Raw genomic sequence first — 24490 nt, 5'->3', positions numbered from 1 at the left:
ATGAATAAAACAGTTACAATTATTCATCTCTATTTTTAAAATGAATAAAAATAGTAATTATAATGTCATCTATAATAAATATATTATCAGCTTTCAAACATTAATATTTGCTGTACTTTGCCATGAAGCTGCACCCTAAGCAATGGGGTTATTCAGTCCTTGTGCATGTTATGCTTTGCTAGACCATTTCGATAAGAGCTGCCAAGATGTGGTTAGCTGTGAACTTCTGTGGCAGTTTTGAAATATGATCATTTGCTTACTACGCAGCAACATGCAGTTCATGGTAATAACTAATTTTCCTGTGTTTTCCTGTTTCATTTTTTCCTTTTCTTGCAGTGTTGTTATTATGGCGTAAAAATTCTATTTTATAATGTAAGACAAGTGAATCCCTTTCTTTGAGCTGTCATATAAATTAAAAAGTTTATTATTATTATTATTATTATTATTGTCATCATCATTATCAGCTAAATAAGAAGAAAAGCTTTATACTTCTTTTCATGTGTTAATGGATGTTTCTTTGCTTCTTTCATGTTGTTTAGGCAACTTTTTAATTCTTTAGCAGTGATTCCTTCACTATTGGACAACTCAGTTCTGAAGTTTAAATGAGACAAATTATGCCTAAAAGCAAGCAGTCCTGCTGTGCTGGCTGCTTAGCTAACCTATAGTACTCTTAGAATCCTTTGTCACTTTTTTAACATTTTCTTTATGAACCACATTGTCTAAAATCCCCTTAATTCAGAGTGCAAAAACTCACTACTTACATGGTTGAAAAAAGTATTTTACTAACCAATAACACATTTCTAACTAAGAAATAACACTTTTATATGTATATTCAAATATTTTCATATAGGGTATGACAGAATAAGCTGTCTGTCAACAAAGCACGTGCAGAAGCATAAGAATTAAAAATGGCAAAGTAAGATATACTGTATATATCAATCATCTGTCATTGAGATGAGTCTTTTAGTTGTGTGGAGTGTTATGAGTGCAGATGAGTCTTTGAGGTATTTGGAGTGTTACCATAATGGCAATTTATGCTTTTTTTCCCTCTAATAAATCTCAAAGAAAATAAGACTTGGCTCTAAATGTGCTTTAAAAACTTGTAGGTTTGTGTTAGCCCATGGGCAGTCAGCCTAATAAGTCAGCCAAAACATTTCCTAATATTTCAGTGAATTTGATGTCTTTCTATACCTCGGCTGTATAAGGAAACAAAGTCAGGTTAGCACTTCCAATAAAACAAGATCAAAGGAAGGATGATTTTCCTAAAAGGAAGCAATTTTGTTGTTGAATGTTTCATAGCATTATATGAGATCTCAGCTTTTCAATTAACACATGCTGGGAAATTCATTAAACTAACTCTTTAGCGATATTCCATTGCTAGTTCTGGTTTACCTTATAGAGAATTTTTCTGGTCTCTAAATAATTCACACTTTTAGGTCTCTGCAAGAGAACAGCACCTCTATGACAACCTGTGTGTCCTACCTTTCCTCTATTCCAGGTCTGCATTGCCTCCATTAGTGTCTTTAGAATGCAACACTCTTGAAAATTTTGGATACCTGTGCCTCTGCCGCCTACTGTGGCTCCATCCTATGAACCCTGTGTCACTGATGTCCTGTAGTAACATAGGACTTGGAGGAGGAACATTGGTGAATATCTGGTGGAATAGGCATCTGACACACCTAGAATTGTTGAATACTGAATACACTAATGAAGGCATCCTGCACTGGAACAGAGAGGTAGGATATGTGGGCCACCAGAGTGATATATAGAAGAGCTCTTTTTTCTTGCAGGTACTTGGCAGTTTGAATTATTTAGGGACATAACAGGGTCTCTTTAACCTACTCTGCACCTCTTCGTTGGAGAAAAAAGCATACTTGTCAATTAATTTAAGATCCCCTTGTAGGCAGGTTGACTACAAAGGGAATGTGTTCTGTTAACAAGTGAGACAGGCTGCCCAAGCTAGGAAGGAGTTAAACCTGTCTCTGTAGTTGCCACTCTTTCTGGGCTCTGCCCTCTCCCCTGTGCTGTTATAAAAAGGGGGAAGGCTCTGCACCCAGTGTGGTCTTTATAGGAAGAAGACAGAGACAAGCCAAAAACATGCCATCTCCAGTTTCTTTAGAGAGAGGCTCTTGCTGCTTCTGGGCCTTGCTCCCCTTTTGGCTTCTGAAAATGCTGTGACAACGCGCTAGAGAGGAGTGATCACTGGGCCCTGCAGTTCACGCAAAAAAGCATACATTGAGACACCGGCTTAATGGAGAACTTCCACATTATGGACTCTCTCACCTTGAAGGGTATGCCTTGGTAGTCACAGATTAGTTAGGTATGAGGAATGTGATTTGCACCAAACTGTAATGCTACAGAGACTTTCAGTAAAGTTAGTTAACTGTTTCCATGAACCTGGTCTGAAGTTACTTAAAAAGGCGTGCATGAAGGTAAACGGCAATTAAAAGAACTTGGGTCAGTAAAGCACATACGGTGTATGAAACATGTCCGTTACAAAGGGTTAACTCGGCATAAAGAGTGGAGGAAGTAATTAGTTGACACAGGTGACCAAGGACTGGTGTAAAGTGAGTAGCAGCTTGTTGTGAACCTTGGTACCTGGGCATGGTGTGGTGTCCGCTGGTAACGAATCGGTGATCTGGATTCTTCCCCAGAGTTTGGTTTCCGATAGCAACCAGGACAGAACCCACTTTCTGTAGACCCCAAGCCTATCAGCATGATATAGGAGAGAAAGTGAGGAGTTAATTAAGAGCATGCATGGGGTCAGTGCAGGTGCTCGGCGGCAGGGGCGGACTGACAACTCATGGGGCCCCCGGACAATAGGGGATCATGGGGCCCCTGTGTCCTTGCCCAACAAACAAGAGATCCCTATCCCTATTTATTGCATAGTTTGCTTGAAAGGGTATACCAGTGTGCAGAGGGTCCTTCAGAATTTCTAGTGTTATGTGGTTACACCCCTTTAGCACCTGATGGATAAATGCATGCACTAGCTGTATGTATTTGAGCACAGGGATCTCTTGTTTGTTGTATTGTTGGGTCAGTAGCCAGACCTGAACCTTGTAGCTCTTCCCATTGTGTCTTTTCCCCTATGCAAGCATTGTGTCCACAGTAGCACTTGCGTAGGCAGGGCAGAGTAGGACTGGCCATAGAGGGATTACTTTGACGCAGTTGGCCAGCTTAAGCATGTATTGCAATATGTGTGAACTAAATATCCCTATTTATTGCATAGTTTGCTTGAAAGGGTATACCAGTGTGCAGAGGGTCCTTCAGAATTTCTTGTGTCCTTGCCCAAATTTAAAAAAGCCTATGAAAAAGGTACCAGGGGCATCTCATGGGGCCCCCTACTGACCCCGGGCCCTCGGGCAGTGCCCGAGTTTCCAAATGGTCAGTCCGCCCCTGCTCGGCGGGACCCAATTCTGTCACTAGGAGTGAGGTACACTGGACAGGTGGAGAGGGCATAGGCTCAGTGATGTCCCTCCTAAATGCAACAGATACAGCTAGGTGTAGTGACATAGAACATTGTGCTTTTCAGAGGAACTCTGCACATTTAATTACTACACACATGTATGGCTCATCTTTAAATCAGGAGCCGCCTTAAGGTTGATTTCACCTAAACATGGCCTCCGCCTGGTCCTCGGGCGTTGGGGAGCATGTACACACAGAGAAAGGTACACCATGTGCAGGGCGAGTGATCCCACCCACTGCCTGACATAGCCTGAGAACCCCTGTGGGATTACAAGTTCATAAGAAAATTCTCATCTCACCAGTACATTTGATGACTTGAATCTCATTCAAAAGTACTTCAAAATAAAAAAAGGTTGCTTTGAACATTCATTTATGGAGTGAATAGGTTTTCATGAACAAAGATCACATTTGTTAGAAAGTTGTTCATCTGAGAAAAATGTTGCCATAAAGTACACTAATGAATTCTAATACAGTGTCATAGTTGATTGCAGCTTGGATATACTGTGTATCCTGTTGTACATATTTATAAAAAACCAGAGATCTGAATCAGAATCCATACTTAGCAAACCCACTAGCACAAATCTTAACTGGAAGTGAAATTCCCTATCTTCTAGCTTTGTGAAGTTGTGCTATAGTTGTGTCAAGGCATTTAAATACTGTATATTCTGTTTTAAAAAAAAACTGTTTAAAGTAGACCAGGGGCGGACTGACCATTTGGAAACTCGGGCACTGCCCGAGGACCCAGGGTCAGTAGGGGGCCCCATGAGATGCCACTGGTACCTTTTTCATAGGCTTTTTTGAGTTTGGGCAAGGACACAGGGGCCCCATGTTCCCCTATTGCCCGGGGGCCCCATGAGTTGTCAGTCCGCCCCTGTACACAAGCATTTATTCACATCATGAGGTTGTGAGATTAGCTAATGCATAAGGTGAAATGCTTTGACTAGGCTCCCAAGTAGAGCAATAGATGTTCAAAGTTTGGAAAGACTCAATGTTTTGCTCGCTGGAAACTGATTTTGACTGCAGACATTACATTTTGTATTTTTTTTTTTTTTTACAATTGTTAGAGAGTTTTGACCATAAGCATATGGATGTGTTACCATATGACACTACCTTGACAAGATGACCACAGGATGGCACTACAGCATTGTGGTGTGCAAGATATTCCATTATTCCATCCAGTCTTAGCAGGCTAATCTCTATGGTAGAGAAAAACAGAATACAATGAGCTTCTTTTATCAATCATCAGCTACTCATTCTAATCAAAAATGCACTGTCCAAATGTCACTAGCCAGAGCAAGCTTGATCCTCACTAGGACAATGCAAGCAGCAAAGCCTTGAGGCTTTAGTAATTGTTGGCAAAATCCTTGGCTAAAATACAAAAAGAAAGCAGATAACTAGCAGAGTAAATCTGAATTATTTGTAACAGTGTGTTTTGGCACCATTATTTCATCAAGGCAGCATTGCTCATATTTATGAATATCCAACGCACACACATGTTGTCTGCTCAATTTTGATTCACATTCTCTTCAGCCTTTATCCTGACTTCTCTATGTACTTTTTTTAAATCCTCCAACGTAATCAGATATCACTTAATAATATTGAAAGTTATAACTACTTGATGTTAATAGAGCAATATTTGATGCAAAAAAATGGTTTGGAGGTCAAGAAATAGAAATTGTGTTTAGAAATTAACGAATCCAACCAGGGGCGGACTGACCATTTGGAAACTCAGGCACTGCCCGAGGGACCGGGGTCAGTAGGGTGCCCCATGAGATGCCCCTGGTACCTTTTTTTCATAGGCTTTTTTGAGTTTGGGCAAGGACACAGGGGTCCCATGATCCTCTATTGCCCGGGGGCCCCATGAGTTGTCAGTCCGCCCCTGAATCCAACACATAATGTGATATCTCAAAATAAAAAGTCCCGTGACCTAAAAAATATATATAATAAATAATATTGGAAGTGACGCAGATCTGTAACCGGAAGTGACGTGACGGCTTTCTGTCCGACAGTTCCGGAGGTGGTGAGAGCACCATGCGGTATCTGCTGGTCACAGAGACACACTATTTGGGCTTGTTTATGTTTTAACATTGTAAGTGCAATACTTGGAGTAAATAAATCTATCTATCTTGGGTAATATACTATTGGAGCGGATTCTTTGTTCTTCTCTTTTCATTATATGGTGGAATGGAGTTTTGAATTATCCTGGCAATCAAACATTAAGTGGGCTGTCCTTGGAGGAACCTCCTGGTCGCATTAGTGGATATCCTCTTGAGTATGCTATAATAAGGGCAATATCTGGTGAGTACACACCCGAGTGGGGGCACACGGTGGGCACTGCATGAGGTTAGCTATACCTTAAAGTTTTTCATCACATGAAGTTGTTTCATCACTGGACTTTAATATCTTTTTTATCTTTTATCACGGGACTATTTTTTTATTATTTATTATATATATATATATTACGTCACAGGAATTTTAATTTTCAGATATCACATTATGTGTTGGATTCATTAATTTCTAAACACATTTTTGCTTTCTTTTGTCACAGAAATAATATTCAGGAAATGCATTGATAAAGAATACACAATGCATGGGTGATGAAAAGAGCTTTATCACTAATGTTTCAATGTTTCAACACTGTGAAGTGTATGCGCCGCTTGTATTCAATAAGTTGGTGTGATACATATACTTTGATCTGTTTTGAAATAAGATATAGTGGCAGCAATAAGTTTTCACATTTTTTATTATTTATTTTTTTAATAAATTTTTTGCATCAGGTACGATATAGTGACATTTAGATACCTCTTCAAAGTGATCACTTACATAGTATAAGAAATAGAAATTGTCTTTGGAGAATCAATAACACTTGTCCGGGGAGTTTTTTTTCTTTCTCTGGACCAAGTTGTGAGGTTCCACTTGGATGAATGGACATTTTTTACAACCTTTTAAACTATATAACTTTGTAGCAAAGCAGCAATTGGCTTTTACTTTTACTTCTTTCTTTACATTATAACTATAAATGTGGAGGTAGCAAAGATAAGTAAACCTTCCATAAATAGAGGGATGATAGGAAAGAAGGTGAGTCTGATGTCCAAACAAATGGAAGTTTGATGGTAAATTAAGAGGCATTTATTGAGAATAGCGTAAAGTACATCAGGCTAACATATTTCAGGAGAAAAGACTAAGATTATAACAAAAAGTGTATATCAAGAGCTAATGATCAAAAGAATCATGATATAAATAACATTAATACCACTAATAATAATGATACTGATAATAGTAATTATTGAGCAAAACAAATCTGTATTAGAAATGTGTACAAATTGAGCCAAAAGAAAAAAAAAAAGAAGAAAAAATTGCTTTAGTAATTGGGTACAAATAATCATGATAAAAATTTAATTATTATTATTATTATTATTATTATTAATAATAATAATAATAATAATACAATAAAATACTGCCAATAATACTAGTTCAATAGCCTTGAAGAAGGTAGAGTCTTTTCTCCTAAAACGTGTAGGCTTGATGTACTTGTCGCTATTAACACCTCTTAATCTACCATCAAACTTGCATTCTTTTGACATCCAGCACTTCTTCTTTCCTGTCATTCAAAGTCTAAGTGTGGAAATGACCTTAAGGTCGGACTAGAAAGGCAGCAGCCAAAACCCTAAAGAGGGTTTACCACCAGTATCCACCATTGGGCATAACCTACTGGAGGGACATCTCCCTACCTCACACAATCACCTATCTACGACCAATCCAATCAGTCCAGCACAGTCTTCAGCACAAACAAGATAAACAGAGGGACGAATTGGATGACCATTTGAGAGGGATAATAATTGACAGCTTAGCTGTCTAACATCTGTCTGCTGCAAGATGACTGGTCTGACATATTTTATAAATTACTATAGTGCAGTTAGTTGGGGAGTGAAGGGTAAAAGATCATTCTCAGCAAGTATCTGACTATCTTGGATGCCGCAGTATAATTTTCTGCAGTAGTTTCTCTTCTCTTGGGTGCCTTTACATTATTCCTGCACTAGATGAATTGCCATATTGCTCTCATATACAGAACATGAGACTTTACATGATTTTGTTTAACATAAAGAAAAAGATTAAGGTGCTTTTATCAAGGCATAATTGCAGCTTTATTATCCAACTAATAATTTAATGTATATTTAATTAGTTGGAAGAATTTAGCTCCAGTGTATATTGTCAGTAACAAAAATTGCTTTTTCTCCTGATTAGTTAAAGTCTGAAGGTGGCAGTTGGAATACCACCAGCTACTGGCATTGAAAGGGTTATGTAAAGCTTACATCCTGGTTAGATGAACTCATCAACCTAGAGGGGAGAAAAAAGGAAATTTAAGAACATATCATGATTAATATATTACAGCTTCAGCAATAATTAGACTTCAACAAAACTGATGCAAGGGAAAATCTTGAGATGTGCTAAACTCAACATCATTACCATTTCATACAATTTTCTTAATGATCTGATTTGCAGTTCATTTTTTAATGCTGGCAGGTGTAACTATTACTGCCAGCTCAGTAGCACGAGACTTGCATTTCAAGAGCAGTGAGAAAATTAGAGAAATTGTGTTCAGCTCTCTCGTTTTCACAATTTATAGTCCCTTCATTTTTTTTAAATCTGCTCTGTCTGTGTTCCATCAAATATTTAGATCCACCTTTCTAAACAGGGGTTATTTGGAAACCTAGGGATCCTTCAGAAATTGCTGATTTTTCCTTGAGATATGAGCAATGTCTGTCTCTTAGTTAAGCGACCATTGACACCAATGATCTTTTTAGTTGTAGTTGTTCTTTCCACTGACCACTAGCGATTGAATGCTGTTCCCGCTGACCACCAATCAAGGGCATTATTCCCAGTGGCCACCAATTCTGTCCACTGACCACCACTGTAAGGACTATCTTCCCGGTGACCACAGATGTAAAGGCATTATTTCTACTGACCAACAATAACTTGAGGCCCTTCTCCACCTTGCCATATTTACATATAAAATGCTTTAAGTCAGACAACAATCAGACATCAAGTCCATAAGTGTTGGAACACCATGTTTCAAAACTGTGACTCAGCCTGGGTTCACAACGCACTGATGCGGTATGGATTTTGCACCGGTTTCTGTGCAAATTCTGCACCGCCTCATAATTGCACCCCGTTCATGCTAACAGCTGTGGGTGTGTAGGTTAAGTTAACATAAAAAAAACAATATTGGTGAAGCGCTTCACATGAAAAACTAAATAAGTAGGTGCAATGATATAAAAATACATATAAAGTGACAACACTGTGACCACACTGTATTGAAAGGTATTGATAACTAATGCTAAATAATCTTCCAAAAAAATATATAAGTGCCAAGTGCTGAAAGTGCAAAACAGGTCATGCGTTTACTGACTAGATTGTGCCAAAATACAATATATGCACAGTAAACATAATACACAATAACATTGCACACTCTAACTGAAAGTGGAAAGTGCTCAGTAGGGTATGAATATTGGTTAAAAGTAAGATCCACAATAAAGTGCAAAACAGGTCATGCGTTTGCTGACTAGACTGTGCCAAAATACAATGTATGCACAGTATACATAGTACACAATAACATTGCACACTCTAACTGAAAGTAAAAAGTGCTCAGTATGAGTATGAATATTGGTTAAAGTGACCTGTTTTGCACTTTATTGTGGATTTTACTTTAACCAATATTCATACCCTACTGAGCACTTTCCACTTTCAGTTAGAGTGTGCAATGTTATTGTGTATTATGTATACTGTGCATACATTGTATTTTGGCACGGTCTAGTCAGCAAACGCATGACCTGTTTTGCACTTTCAGCACTTGGCACTTATATATTTTTTTGGAGGATTATTTAGCATTAGTTATCAATACCTTTCAATACAGTGTGGTCACTTTATATGTATTTTTATATCATTGCACCTACTTATTTAGTTTTTCATGTGAAGCGCTTCACCAATATTGTTTTTTCTATGTCATACATCCTGTGGTATTGGGAATAGGTGGTAGCAGCTTGCATACATTTGGGGTTGTATTTGTTCATACCAGTGGAGCCCTGGGGGATTATATATTTTTATAGGTTAAGTTAACAACACCCCTAAATTGGTTCACAAGACGCATTGCGATGTGCAGAATTGGATCGCATGGGTGTGAATACCCATGCGATCCGATTCTAATGCAGACAAAAAAAAGGTCCTGCACAATGTATGGCTTAAACTGCACCGCAGAGAATTCACATGTGATTTGCGCAGGAATGCAGTCCGGTTCCTGTGCAAATCATATACAATATGCTACACCACAGAAGTGTGAACCCAGGCTTATGTTAGAGAATAATACTCCAGGTGCTCCTCCACCATCACATAAAGATGCTTATAATGGACCCCACAGATAAAGAGGTCTCACAGTACTTCAGTATGTGATCCAAAGAGAAGCCAGGATCCAAACACTCTCATCACAAACAGCAGCTCTGTAGCTGACAACCCATGTTACAATAAATAACACAGAAAGAGGCTCCATAGCGCAATTTTTAGGTTACATCATATATTAAAAAATTGGTACTGATAAAACTTTAGTGTACAGCAAGGCTTACAAATGAGCACTTCTTGAAAATGCTCCACCTCTCACGTGGTGCCTGATGATGTCACTGCTAGGGGGGAGAGGGGCAGAGGATCTAGGCCAACACAGACAGTAATTAACCTCCCTGGAGGTATTCCCGAGCTACACTCGGGAATACCCTGCAGCGTTGCTCCAGGATCCCTCGATCACTAACCTTGTCCTTCGCTCCCACGAGGTCCCTCCTGTAGTGTCCCCGGAAATGTCCTCCGGCCGATGCCGGCATCTGTTTTCCGGGTTCCGTTCTCTGCGGCGTCAGGACGTACGGGGACAGAACTGGCAGGAAATTTAAAAATGTCAAAAAGTGACATTCACTAAATACACTAAAATCACATAGTAAAACATTACTGTATCAAACCATTTCACATACATTTTGTCCCGAGTGCTCTGTCCTGTGCCCTGCCTGCATTTTTTCTGTTCTTTCTGCCTTGAAACTGGGAAATGTCCATGGCGTCCAAAAAGCGTCCCTTTAGGTCAAAAGCGGTTTTAGACCGGCTAGAGAACAGTGATTGTAAATTAGAACCACTTGCAGAATTGAGTGATAATGATTCGTGGGGGAAATTCGGCATCAGACACTGAAAACGATTTTGCGACTTTGCACAGTGATGTGCGAACTTAGCGCTATATTTCAAATATCAGTGTTTTTGATTTGATTATATTATTGAATTAAATGTATTATTATTGTATTATTATTTTTTATGATTATTTATTAAATTATAATTTATGATTTTGTGTTTCAAATTTTAACATACCCGGGATGTTTACTAGACTCTTGTTCAGACAGATTTCAGTGAGTTATTCCTGAAAATTAACAGGCCTACAATAAAAAAAACTACATATTTTTATGCAAAAAAAGTACCACTTTGAGCACAGAAATACTGACATAATCGGACTGCTAGGGAGGCTACACACCTCAGAAGAAGAGCAGGATGTGATGCGCAAGGAGGCAGGGGGCTGTGCTCGTGAATAGTGCTACTGAATTTTAAACAAAATCCCAGGGTCCAAATTGGTGTTAAATCAAAGTCCTTAAACACATTCCATAGAAGTTCATACTATAAGTCCTTTATTCTTCCAAGGTTCTCACCTTAAATATTTTAAATGTCCTATTCATATATAATCAAGATGATGTGCTCCTCTTCCTCCTTTCATAAAGTATTAGCTCCTCATGTAAAAAATATAAACATCACATAGTGCATTATCTTTTTAAATGCAATAGATCAAATATATATTACACTGACATAAAAGGGCTATAATAGTGCCAAATCTCCACCATGTGCCATCACACTCAATCCATAATTCCTACTCTTACCCTCCAATAAAAAAATATTTGCTTTGTAAGGAGGATGCATCTTGTGAATTACTCCTTTGTCATTCTTCTTCTTTCATGGTAAATTAATCTCCAACAAAATAAATACCATATAGTATAGTATTTTCAATATAGCGAACAACAATAATGCCAATGTGCTCACACATATTCAAACTTTGTGACCGCCAATCAGTGCACAATTTTCTTAGGTGACCCACCACCTCACGGTCCATGCACCTTTCCAGATTTTCTAAAGCATGAAGCCTGGAATTTTATAGTAACCGTTACGCTTCAAAAGATCTCCTCTACTGCCGGTATTCCGCTCCCACGTTGTCACATACAATCAAACCAAATAGGCAGACCATAGTGTAGCAGATCAGATAAACAGATTTATTCAATTAACATCCTTTGACAAAGTCAAAATGATGAAACCAGAAGTTCAGCTGTGGTTGAGGTCCACGGAAGGAGCTGTATGTTTGGCGTTGATACACACTACTACATTGTAAGCGCTTTTTCAATTGAATAAATCTGTTCATCTAATCTACTACACTATGGTCTGCCTATTTTGTTTGATTGTATGTGACAACGTGGGAGCAGAATATCAGCAGTAGGGAAGATCTTTAGAAGCGTAACAGTTACTATAAGATCCCAGGCTTCATACTTTAGAATATTTGTTAATGTGCATGAGCCGTGAGGTGGTGGGTCACCTAGGAAAATTGTGCACTGATTGGCGGTCACAAAGTTTAAATAAGTGTGAGTACATTGGTATTATTGTTGTTCGCTATATTGAAAATACCACACTATATGATATTTATTTTGTTGGAGAGTAATTTACCACAAAAGAAGAATGACAACGGAGTAATTCACAAGATTCATCCCCCTTACGAAGCAAATATTTTTGATTGGAGGGTAAGAATAGGAATTATGGATTGAGAGTAATGGCACATGGTGGAGATTTGGCACCAGGGGCAAACAGACCATTCAGAAACTCGGGCACTGCCCGAGAGCCCGGGGTCAGTAAGGGGCCCCATGAGATACCCCTGGTACCATTCATAGGCTTTTTTGGGTGTGGTTTGAGTGTGAGTGAGGATACAGGGGCCCCATGATCCCCTATTGCCAGGGGGCCCCATGAGATGTCAGTCCGCCCCTGTTTGGCACTATTATAGCACTTTTATGTGAGTGTAATATATATTTGATCTATTGCATTTAAAAAGATAATGCACTATGTTCGGTTTATATTTTTTTTACATGAGGAGCTAATACTTTATGAAAGGAGGAAGAGGAGCACATCATCCTGGTTATATATGAATAGGACATTTAAAAATATTAAGGTGAGAACCTTGGAAGAATAAAGGACTTATAGTATGAACTTCCACGAAATGTGTTTAAGGACTTTCTGATTTAACGCCAATTTGGACCCTGGGATTTTGTTTATATTATAGCTTCCTAGGGGAAAGTAATACCTTGGCGACTGGGATCTTCATTTGTTTTATTTGAATTTGTCTTATTGGTTTTATTCATTTTATCTGTATTTGGGGATTAGTTATAGAGGTCTGGCCTGGTTTTTGGATCTTACATATAGTGCTACTGAATTGATTCTTTCTGAAGCAGTCAAATTGCCTAGCACATTGCAAAGCAATACACTCACCGGCCACTTTATTAGGTACACCTGTTCAATTGCTTGGTAACACAAATTGCTAATTAGCCAATCACATGGCAGCAACTCAATGGATTAAGGTCTAGATGTGGTGAAGACGACTTGCTGAAGTTAAAACCGAGCATCATAAGGGGGAAGAAAGGGGATTTAAGTGACTTTGAATGTGGCATGGTTGTTGGTGCCAGACAGGCTGGTGTGAGTATTTAACCTCCCTGGCGGTATTCCCGAGTGTAGCTCGGGGTAAAGTTTCAGTACCAAAAGCGGTAACCCCAAGCTACACTCGGGCTTACCATGCGGCGTTGCACAGGGATTCCCTACAGCTTTCCTTGTCCTTCGCTCCCGCGATGCGTCCCCTGCAGTGTCCCCGGCCATCTCCTCCGGCCGATGCCGGCATCTGGCTTCCGTATTCCGGTCCCTGTGACGTCGTAACATATGGGTGCCGGAACCGGCGGCAAATTTGAAAATTTAAAAAAAATGACATTTTTTTTAAAACGATTATTTCATAGCAAAACATTCCTGTATCAAAGCATTTCACATACATTTTGTCCCTACTGCTTTGTCCTGTCCCCGGTCTGCATTTTTACTGTTCTTTCTGCCTGGAAACTTAGAAAAGTCCACGGCGTCCAAAAAGCGTCCCTTTAGGTAAAAATCAGTTTTAGACCAGCTAAAGAACAGCGATAGTAAATCAGAACCACTTGCAGAATTGAGTGATAATGATTCATGGGGAAATTCGTCATCAGACACTGAAAACGATATTGAGACTTTGCTCAGTGATGTGCGAACTTGGCGCTCTATTTCAAACTTCAGTGTTTTTGGTTTGATTATATTATTGAATTAAATTTATTATTATTATATTATTATTTTTTATGAGTATTTATTAAATTATAATTTATGATTTCGTGTTTTAAGTTTTATCATACCCGGGATGTTTAATAGACTCTTGTTCGGACAGATTTCAGTGAGTTATTCCTAAATTACAGGCCTACAATAAAAAAAATACATATTTCCATGCAAAAAAATGGTACCGCTTTCAGCACCAAAAATCTGAAATAATCATACTGCCAGGGAGGGTTAAAAAACTGCTGATCTACTGGGATTTTTATGCACAACCATTCTAGGGTTTACAGAGAATGATCCGAAAAAGTGAAAATATCCAGTGAGCGGTAGTTGTGTTGATGAAAATGCCTTGTTGAGGTGAGAGGAGAATGGGCAGACTGGTTCGGGATGATAGAAAGGCAACAGTAACTCATATCAATATGGACCAAAATCTCTGAGGAATGTTTCCAACACCTTGTTGAATCTATGCAACAAAGAATTAAGGCGGTTCTGAAGGCAAAAGGGAGTCCAACCTGGTACTAGCAAGGTATACCTAATAAAGTGGCTGGTGAGTGTATAAAAAATGTTTATGGACGTAAACTATCCCACACATAAGCATTAGAATACATTATGTTTCTCTGCATTTTCCTGCATTTTCTAAAGTTGGTATGTTACATTGACAGGGTCTCTTTAAGCAAAGCAAAAATGGCAACCACTCAGATCAATATATAATGAAGAAAAGTAACCCCTCCTGGCTAAAAGTTTTTTTTTTTCAGGTAGAAAGGCTACCATAGACAGCTTTCTTTTCATCTAATTCCTGCTGAATTGGAAAAAAATTATAGCACTGGAGGGCCCTGTTGGCACCGCCTGAGTCAACAAAAGTCAAGAGCTGGGGGGAGAATTGTCAGCCAAACAATCCAGTGTACCAATTGAAGGAACACCAGACCAAATTAATAAACACATTTATTGATTTACATGAAAAACAACCAAAGCGTTTCGGGGACAGAAGAAATGCCCCTTTCATTGGGGCTACAACATGATACAATTAGGAAATAATGGAAACATTTTAACATTTTTTGGACTTTAACACAACAGCATTCTACTGCTGTATGTGTTATTTGTAAGGGTTTCTTTTCAGTGCTGCAATCATTATTTATTGTTTTGGTTTATCGTCTGTATGATCACCTTTAATTGCAAGCAGCTTACAGTATATTGATTTTTTTTATGTTGTAGCGCTGGCTTTTGTACGTTTTTCTTTTCATAACGCAATATATATATATATATATATATATATATATATACTATATTTATATATATATATATATATATAAAATATATATTGTGTGTGTACATAAACCTGCATACATAAATACAAACATATGCACATACCTTTTCACATGCAACAGAAATACAAATATAGGAATATCAGATGGTAAATGATGGTGTGTGATAGGTTCGTCTTGAAATTATTATTATCAGATACTATATTGTCCATGCATACCATTGCATATATTACATAATTTTTTAGTTCTTTGAAACAATCAGATGTAGTCACTGTTCAGGTATTTTGACAGCCATGGATGCCGGCTGTCTGCATACAATAGCTAAAAGTGCAGATTCCTCATTCACATATGAATGAAGAAATCTATATATGTATGGCCAGTTGTAGGAAACATGAGAAGTTTGAATTTTTGTATGTGCATGGGCAGACTGACAACTCATGGGGCCCCCGGGCAATAGGGGATCATGGGGCCCCTGTGTCCTTGCCCAAACTAAAAAAAGCCTATGAAAAAGGTACCAGGGGCACCTTATCGGGGCCCCCTACTGACCCCGGGCCCTCGGGCAGTGCCCGAGTTTCGAAATGCTCAGTCCGCCCCTGTGTATGTGGATATTTGTTTGCATTAGTAGATGGGGGCATGAACACAGCATTTTGAATTGGGGAGTAGGGTAAATGTGATATTTATATTTAGTCATTTTAGCGGCTCCTTATTTAAAGCAGTATCCTGTTGGGTTTTTTTCTAATTTAATCATAGTTCTCCTAAAAGTCATAAACTGTTTACAGTGCAAGTTTTCATGTTACTGTGATGCTTTTAATTTAATTTCCATATTTACACTTCTAGATTGAAAAAGTAGATAGCAGCCTAGGAAGTGTGAGTCAGCAAATATAGTGCACAGAACTGAGCTAGAAAGTAGAAAATACTCTTGAGAGGCTGAACGGAGGAAGGACATAATTATGGCAGCCTGAAGACAGAGATGTGAAGAACTACAGTGGGTCTGACTGGCCAAGAACTACATGGTTGCACAGCATGCAAGCCACAAGAGACTGAAAAAAAATCAGCTGAATAAGGCTCATTTTATCTGTAATGTACCAAAGACAAGCTCACCTACAGCACAGTCTTGTAGCAATGACACATTGCAAACTTCCAGAGCTTGTAGATTGGCTCATGTCTTTTAACTATTTCAGCAGATTGCTGTAAATTTCCAGTTTTGCTTTAGGGATTTGTTCAACCTCAGAATTCTTTGACTTTTGAACTCAGAAAATGTTATGTTGGCCCCAGGGCTCTTCTGTATGTATACATTATATTTTTGTGTGTGATATTTGCTGTTGCTACAGGTATTGATCCTGATAAATTTAGCTGCGCTTACAGAAATCTCAAGAAGTCCTTATGCAGTTTAAAGAGGAACTTCAAAATAAAATGAATAAATTGTAAAACAACTAAAAAATACTTTAATACAGAGCTCCTCTGCAGTAGGTCATTTTGGCTACTAGATGTTCTGAATTCCTTCTGGTTGAACCATTCAACTCACTTCCTCTGAGCCTAGGCTGTCATGGACACTTTCCTGGGGATGGATCATCATGCCGGCCTAGGTTCAGAATACTATTGCACTGAATCGTACTTACACCTTATTATGTGAGCACCATTAAGTGCAGGAGTAAGGACCACAGCTGCCACCACTGATGGAGAAGAAGAAGGGATCCATGATGTCACTCAATAGCTACAGTACATGTATATGGGCAAATGAGCAGACATAGCAAATAGTTTCAGCTATTAATTTCAACCTACCGGATGGTATATGAAAACTCTGACAAAACGCTCCATAGGACTGAATAGAAAGTCGGCACTGTCCGAAGAAGATTTGAACAGGAGGCTAGACAGTGCTGAGGAGGCGACACAGTTGGGATATTGGCAAAATGGTAACAAGTGTATATTAGAATGAGCAAAAAACATACCAAAACGTAATGCAGCTGCACTGAAAGTTACACTTTAAAGTGGTTTTTCAGTCTTTTTGAAAAAAAAAATTCAGCAGCTACTGTGCTGCACTTTGTGAATGGTCCTGCAGCCTTCTGGGACCTGTGACTTGCAGGTGTGAGGGAGAACTTCTGGGGGATCACCACAGCGATCTGACCAGAAGTGGGAGTGGATACCTGTCAAAACCAGATACTCACTCCCCACCTACAACCAAAAGTGCCAAAATCAGAAGAGGAGGGGGAAGGAGGGCATAAAGTGGACTTCTGCCTTTAGGGTGAAGTTCCACTTAAATTCTGTTCTACACCATGATTATTTCACTGTCACTCTGAATTTGTCAGAAGGGCAGGCTTTTATTTTAGATTTAGATTCTGGCAGGTTGAATCAATATCGGCCTTTTAATATCTTTTATAGATGCCAATAGTAAGATGTCTATGTTTGAGGTCCATGGCTTGCCTTTGATTTACATTGTCCATGTTGATTTTTTTAACTTAATTTACAGTAGGAAAATTACAGCAGGAAAAGTAAGACCTTTTGCTGCAGCAGGAAAAGGTATATTGGTAAAGGCCCTTGAGGAAGTCATGTGACCGTGATGCAATGCGTAAGGCGGAGCCAGGTGACATCACCACACAGGAGTAGGAAAATATTTGCATTTTACTTAGAGGAGAGATGTATATGTCATTTTATTGCTTATAAAATGGGTTTTACAAATAGTAAAGTGGGATGAATGTTCACAGCAACAGCTGATGGAATTTTTGTATAAAAAGAAAAGCACTTTACTTTATTGCACTTAGTTCAGAAGTGCACTTGAACATGGGAGTGTATATGTTTTTAATTATTTTTTTTATAAATTAGTGGTATTTTATGGAAAGCACTATGAGATATGGTGTATGTTTTTTTCTGAGTGATATTACCTATGAGGAGGAAACAAGGAGACCATTAAAATGGATGGCACTAATTGTCCCAAACAGAGGGAGAAGGGAATTTTATGACATCTATATAATATGCACGTATAAAGAAGATGAGAACACATGTGAAATGCATTGTTGTACATAAGGTGAAGGTTGGGTTGAGCAGCGCTGGACTTTGTGTAACAACACAAATTATAACTTTACTTCCAGCACAAGGGGCATTTTGTGCATATGGACTTCATATTTTTTTTATTACATCATGGTTGCAGTTGAATTTGGGAACATATGTTTGTTTTGGACTAGTTGTACTACTTATATAAGAATTCCCTAAATTTATAACACGCTAATGACCTATTTAGCCCAAGTGCATTTATTCATAACTGCAATATCAGCCCCTTTAAACATTCAGCTTTGTGGGTCTGAATTTTCATATGATTTATATAGAGAATTACTTGAATGGTTGTGGGGGTCTGTACAGGCAGAACTTGGATGTAATACCCAAACAATAACACTGGAGAGAGAAAAGGAATCCTTACAATTATCTCCCCCCAGTGATTGTCTTCTGACCTCACTGGGGCTGTGAATGAGAAAAGACCCTAATAGAGGACACCAGCTGGATTCTTTCATGTGAAAACATTCACAGCTCAAATAACACCATCCCAGTCATTATTTTCCAAGGCAATTAGGACATCCCTGGACTTGGCAAAGGGAACAGACATAAATTATGCTATATGTGCATTTAAAGCTACTTTTGCATTGACCCTTGCTGTATTTACGCTGCTTCTTGGGACCATCTGCAAACTGGGTCATTAAGTAAGGAATAATAAGAAAGAACTGCAAGGGTTAGCTGGTCAACAGTGTCGAATGTATGTCAACTCAAAGGTTTCAAGTGCATGAGAAACCAGCAATATCATCTTGTAACTGTTTATTAGGATATTTGTTTGGAATTTGATTTAACAAAAAGAGAAAAGAGAAAACAAACATAGAAAATAAATCCCAGGCATATGAAATGGAAATTATCTTCTACACTTCCATTTGTCAACCACATAAGAATTCTCTTGGGCTGATGCAATGGTGTCCTAACCAATAGTAATGGAAGAGTGATGTGGGAGCTTGCCTTACATTTATGTTTCCTGTAATAAAATGTAGGAAGCCGGATTGCATATACAATATGTTTTAATTAAAAGAGAAACCGAAAATTAAATATAGCTTTATAAAAAAAAAGGGTTGACCAGCTCATAGTTGTCAAATGATTTGGCTAATTTCATCTGGAGTAAATTGCAATCTTGTATCTATGGGATTGGGACAGACACTAAAAGATCTGCCAGGAACACTTTTGCTATTTATTCCTTCCTTCTGTTAGCACTATTCCCACCCTTCTAACCCTTATCTTTGTAAAACATTATAAAAAATGGGCATTGCAGTTTGTTGGGTATGGGTCTACATTGCTGCAGACCGGTCAGGATGCCCATGTTGACCCAGGTTCACCATGTGTTACAGGATAGTGAGCTGCAATATAGCGGGGACTGGTGAGCTGCTGCTGTGGTGATTTACTATCTGCTGCTAGAGAGAGAGACTGAGCCTTTTAGGAATTGACTATACAGCCATCTAGTAGCCTTAATGCTGCCCACAGGTTTGACTAGGACTATTCTCATGTGGACCAATAGTACAAATGGGCCCCAACACTTAGCTGGCTGAAGAGTTATGACTAAAGAGTGCTCTACAGCTGCTACACAGAGACCTTTATTTATTGCCTATGCTAAGACATACCTTTCATGGGGCATTGCACCATATCCTAGCCATCCTCCTAGAGTACACTCTAGACTAGTTATATTATTATTATTCATGTTGCAGTTAATGCTTATATGCACTGTTTATTGCTTTGTTGAATCATGAGTCACTTCAAGTCTAGTGGTTCAGAACTCTATTTTAAGTTACATGATGATTATACTGTCCAGTGGACTGTGAAGGAACCTACCTTTTGTGTGTTAATTTATGCTCAAACCACCATTTATTCTAAACCAGGGTTTCTCAACTGGGGTTCATCCAAATTTTGCTAGTTTCTTGTGGAATGAGCAATTTCTACCTCTCAGATAAGTTTCCAATGACATCAGTAAAATGTTTAGATATCCGTAAAGGGGTTATTTCTTCCCGATGACCAAATGTGTAAGGAGCATTCTTCCCACTGACCTTCACATGAATGTATCATAAGTTGTAGATATAATACATTTTAGTAGGGGATCCCGGAGACCTGGAAGTTAATTTAAGAGTTCATCTGTGTTGAAAAGAAAGTCTGTTCTAAACCGTACCAATAAAAAATTATTGGTAAAATACCAATAATTTACCACTAAACGGTCCTGTGTCTATTTCCCAGTACTAATTCACAGCCAAGTTAAAGGTATCTACAGTATTCTTGTGTTCTTACCAGTGAACCCAACAGAGAACCCAAATTACCTAGCGACTCCTTCAGGGGTAGCACTAAAAACAATTTTAACAAATGTTGATTTTGTCAGAAATTCACAGATGACCTATGTCCTCTGAACACCTCCTAGTTCTTATTTTATTTATTCATTACAGGTACTTATATACCGTCGATGTATGCAGTACTATACATATATACTATATACAGTATATATATATATATATATATATATATATATATATATATACACACACACACACACACTATATTGTATTGTATTGGTAAAAAGTATTGCGATGCATCTGCCTTTACACGCATATGAACTTTAATGGCATCCCAGTCTTAGTCCGTAGGGTTCAATTTTGAGCTGGCCCACCCTTTGCAGCTATAACAACTTCAACTCTTCTGGGAAGGCTGTCCACAAGGTTCAGGAGTGTATCTATGGGAATGTTTGACCATTCTTCCAGAAGTGTATTTGTGAGGTCAAGCACTGATGTCGGACGAGAAAGTCTGGCTCGCAGTCTCTGTTCTAATTCATCCCAAAGGTGTTCTATGGGGTTGAGGCAAGGACAGGCAAGTTTCTCTACAACAAACTTGCTCATCCATGTCTTTATAGACCTTGCTTTGTACTGGTGCGCAGTCATGCTGGAACAGGAAGGGGCCATCTCCAAACTGTTCCCACAAAGTTGGGAGCATGAAATTGTCCAAAATGTCTTGGTATGCTGACGCCTTAAGAGTTCCCTTCAGTGGAACTAAGGGGCCAAGCCCAACCCCTGAAAAACAACCCTGCACCATAATCCCCCCTCCACCAAACTTTACACTTGGCACAATGCAGTCAGGCAAGTACCATTCTCCTGGCAACTCTCCAAAACCCAGACACATCCATTGGATTGCCAGACAGAGATGTGTGATTCATCACTCCAGAGAACATGTTTCCACTGCTCTAGAGTCCAGTGGTGGCATGTTTTACACCACTGCATCCGACGCTTTGCATTGCACTTGGGGATGTAAGGCTTGGATGCTGCTGCATCCCATTCCATGAAGCTCTCTACGCACTGTTGTTGTGCTAATTTGAAGGCCACACCAAGTTTCGAGGTCTTTAACTCTTGATTCTGCAGACAGTTGGCAAATTTTGCGCACTGCACGCTTCAGCAGGCGCCGACCCTGACATTTTAAGTGGCCTACCACTTTGTAGCGGAGTTTCTGTTGTTCCCAGTTGCTTCCACTGTGTGATAATAAAACTAACAGTTGACCTTGGAATATTTAGTAGCAAGGAAATTTCACGGATGGGCTTATTGAACAGGTGGCAACCTATCATGGTACTATGCTTGAATTCACTGAGCTCCTGAGAGCAATCCATTCTTTTAGAAATGTTTGTAGAAGCAGTGTGCATGCCTAGGTGCTTGAAGTTATACACCTGTGGCCATGGAGGTGATTAGAACAGCTGAGCCCAAAGATTAGGATGCTTGTCCCAATACGTTTGGCAACAATATAGTGTGTGTGTATATATATGTATATATATACAGTGTCTTAGACTACAGAATGATTAGCTTTTAGATCTGAGAGTAGGGGTGGCTGAGTAGTTTAGCAAAAAACAATGGGAGGACTGACAACATGCAGTCTTCGAAGAAGATGTGTGTTGCCGGCCCGCAGCAGAGCTTAGGAGTCAAGTGAATATGGCTGATCAAAGGTATTTTTCTGTATCTGTATGGTTTTTAAGGGGATAAAACATTGAGAAATCTGCATGTTTTACTAAGTCGTACTTTAATTTTTGCCTTGATGTACACTTTAATTATGTTATATAAGCGTAAATGTGATTGCGAGCCTGAACACTGCTGTGTAGATTTCAGATTGGAGTTAGTTCTAGCTAACAGCACCATGGGGTTGTAATGATTCATCAGTCATGATTTCAGAGTTGCATAAAATAGCTTGTTCAAAAATAGATGTTCAGATTTTCATGTGGTCAGTTATCAGATTTTAGTGTGGGAATCAGCATCTTATGCATGTACTAAATTTCATTTACCGCTAACCATGGTACAATCAGATGTGACTCCTAAGATGTGGACCTTGTGGTAAACCAGAGCATACCATATTTCAGTTTGGTAACCTTTGAAAAAATGCAGAGGGTTTTGGCTGTCAATACTTGTGCTTCCTGCAAATGACCAACTGCATAATTTCTGATGCTGGGAGTCCCTTTTGACTAGAGATCTGTGAATAAATAACTCTTAAAGGAAATTCATATGGATTTCATTATTTTGTGGATGTCAACAGTTTTAGACAAGGTTGCAATACCACAAAAGTGCACAATTTATTTGTATTGACAAGACAGTATGGTGAAAAGAGTTCAAATGGCAGCTGTGTGTTAGGCTAAGTTCACAGAAAGTCTAAGGTGTGGGTCAGCAACCAGTAGATCATAATCTACCAGTAGATCGTGGCCAGGTGTCTGGTAGATCTCGATCTGGGCTTGCTGACCCGCCATCCTAGAGCATCAGAGTGCAATACAGAGGGGCTACTTGTAAAGTTGGAGTTGTAGTAGGGAACAAGAGCTGCATAAACCAATGCCTGCTCTGTAGTGCTGGATCCTGTCCCATGTGGAGTGATGCCAATTATACTCCATCTCTTATCCTGGCTAGCGGTCTCCAGAGTGGTGCCAACAGCAGGAAAGAAGAGATCTTCAGGTCAGTAGATGTACAGTGCTTTAAAAGAAAAGTTCACCTTTAGGAACATGTTATATGTTACACCTGTTTTTAGGGTGGACCATGTATTGTAATATGTTCCCACTCCTTCAGCTCTTAGTCAGATACCCCCCAGTGACAGCGCACCCACAGTCACAATTTTTAAACAAACATGGCCATGCGGGGCCTTGCCCACCTGGTCAATGGGAGAACTACAACTACCATCAGCATTTTGGGGCTGATGGCTTCTCAATGAACTACCAGGGCACTGATGAGAACTCTAGTTAAGTCATTGGTTCTTTCTGTCATTGTATAACTGCCTGCCCCTATGAGGTATAAGCAGACAGCTTACACTGACAATCTGCATTGTACTTGCGATCTGCTGAGGCTCCTAATAAAGAAATAATAAATGTACATTTTTTTACCTGCAAAAAGATGTGAATTTATTATTTTTTCAAAAAAAGGTGAACTTACAGTATCCTTTAAAGTAACACCCATCCATATTCAGGGTGTAACATGTTATGATCTGACCAGCCCCCCTCCCCCCCCCCCCCGATAGCTGTCAAATTAAAAATAAATGTGGCCTTACAGGGCTCCGCCCGTCACTCATTCACAGCATTCTGTGAATCCTTAGGAAATGTCAGCTTGTAGTCCTCAATCAAATTACCACAGCACTGTGGAGAACCATGGTAGTTCATTGATTCTTCCTGTCAGTATGTCTGTTTGCTCATACATCCCGTAGGAGCCAGAAGATATACTGGCAGATCTGCAGGACCTGCATGGCACCAGCGATCTGCTGATCACTGGTGCAATGATTTACAGGCTCCTGCAGACAAAAATAATAAATGTTTTTACCTGTAATAAATGTGCATTCATTATTTTTTACTAAAAGGTGAACTTATCCTTTAATGCCATTGTTGCTAGGAAGTTGCAAAGACACTGGATTTATGATCAACAGGTATTTTTTTTGTATTTACAGAAAATGTCCTTAGTCTGAAAAAAAAACAAATGCAGCCACTACATCTAAGGACTGGTAAGCTCCAGTACATTACATTTTTCTTCTTGAGTGTGGGTACACTTTAACTCCTTGTTTGTGTGCTATTCACTATAGTCCTGCCACATAAAACAGCTTTTCACACCAATCCATTCTCTTTTTTGGAAAGGGCCTATATAATATAATATAAATGTAAGTAAAATAGACCCATAACTATTTAAATTAGAAACAGGGATGCATGAAAAAAATGTATAATTACTCTAAAGTAGATTTATTCATGCACCATCAAGACTGACCCTGAACTTGTTTTCGGTCGTTTATCTGTAATAATGTGTAATGAGTAATGTTGCTAATGG

The sequence above is a fragment of the Staurois parvus genome, unplaced genomic scaffold, assembly GCF_062004578.1.
Source record: "Staurois parvus isolate SC_StPar_1 unplaced genomic scaffold, SC_StPar_1.0 ptg000297l, whole genome shotgun sequence".
Lineage (NCBI taxonomy): Eukaryota > Metazoa > Chordata > Amphibia > Anura > Ranidae > Staurois > Staurois parvus.
This window is presented reverse-complemented; position numbering follows the sequence as displayed.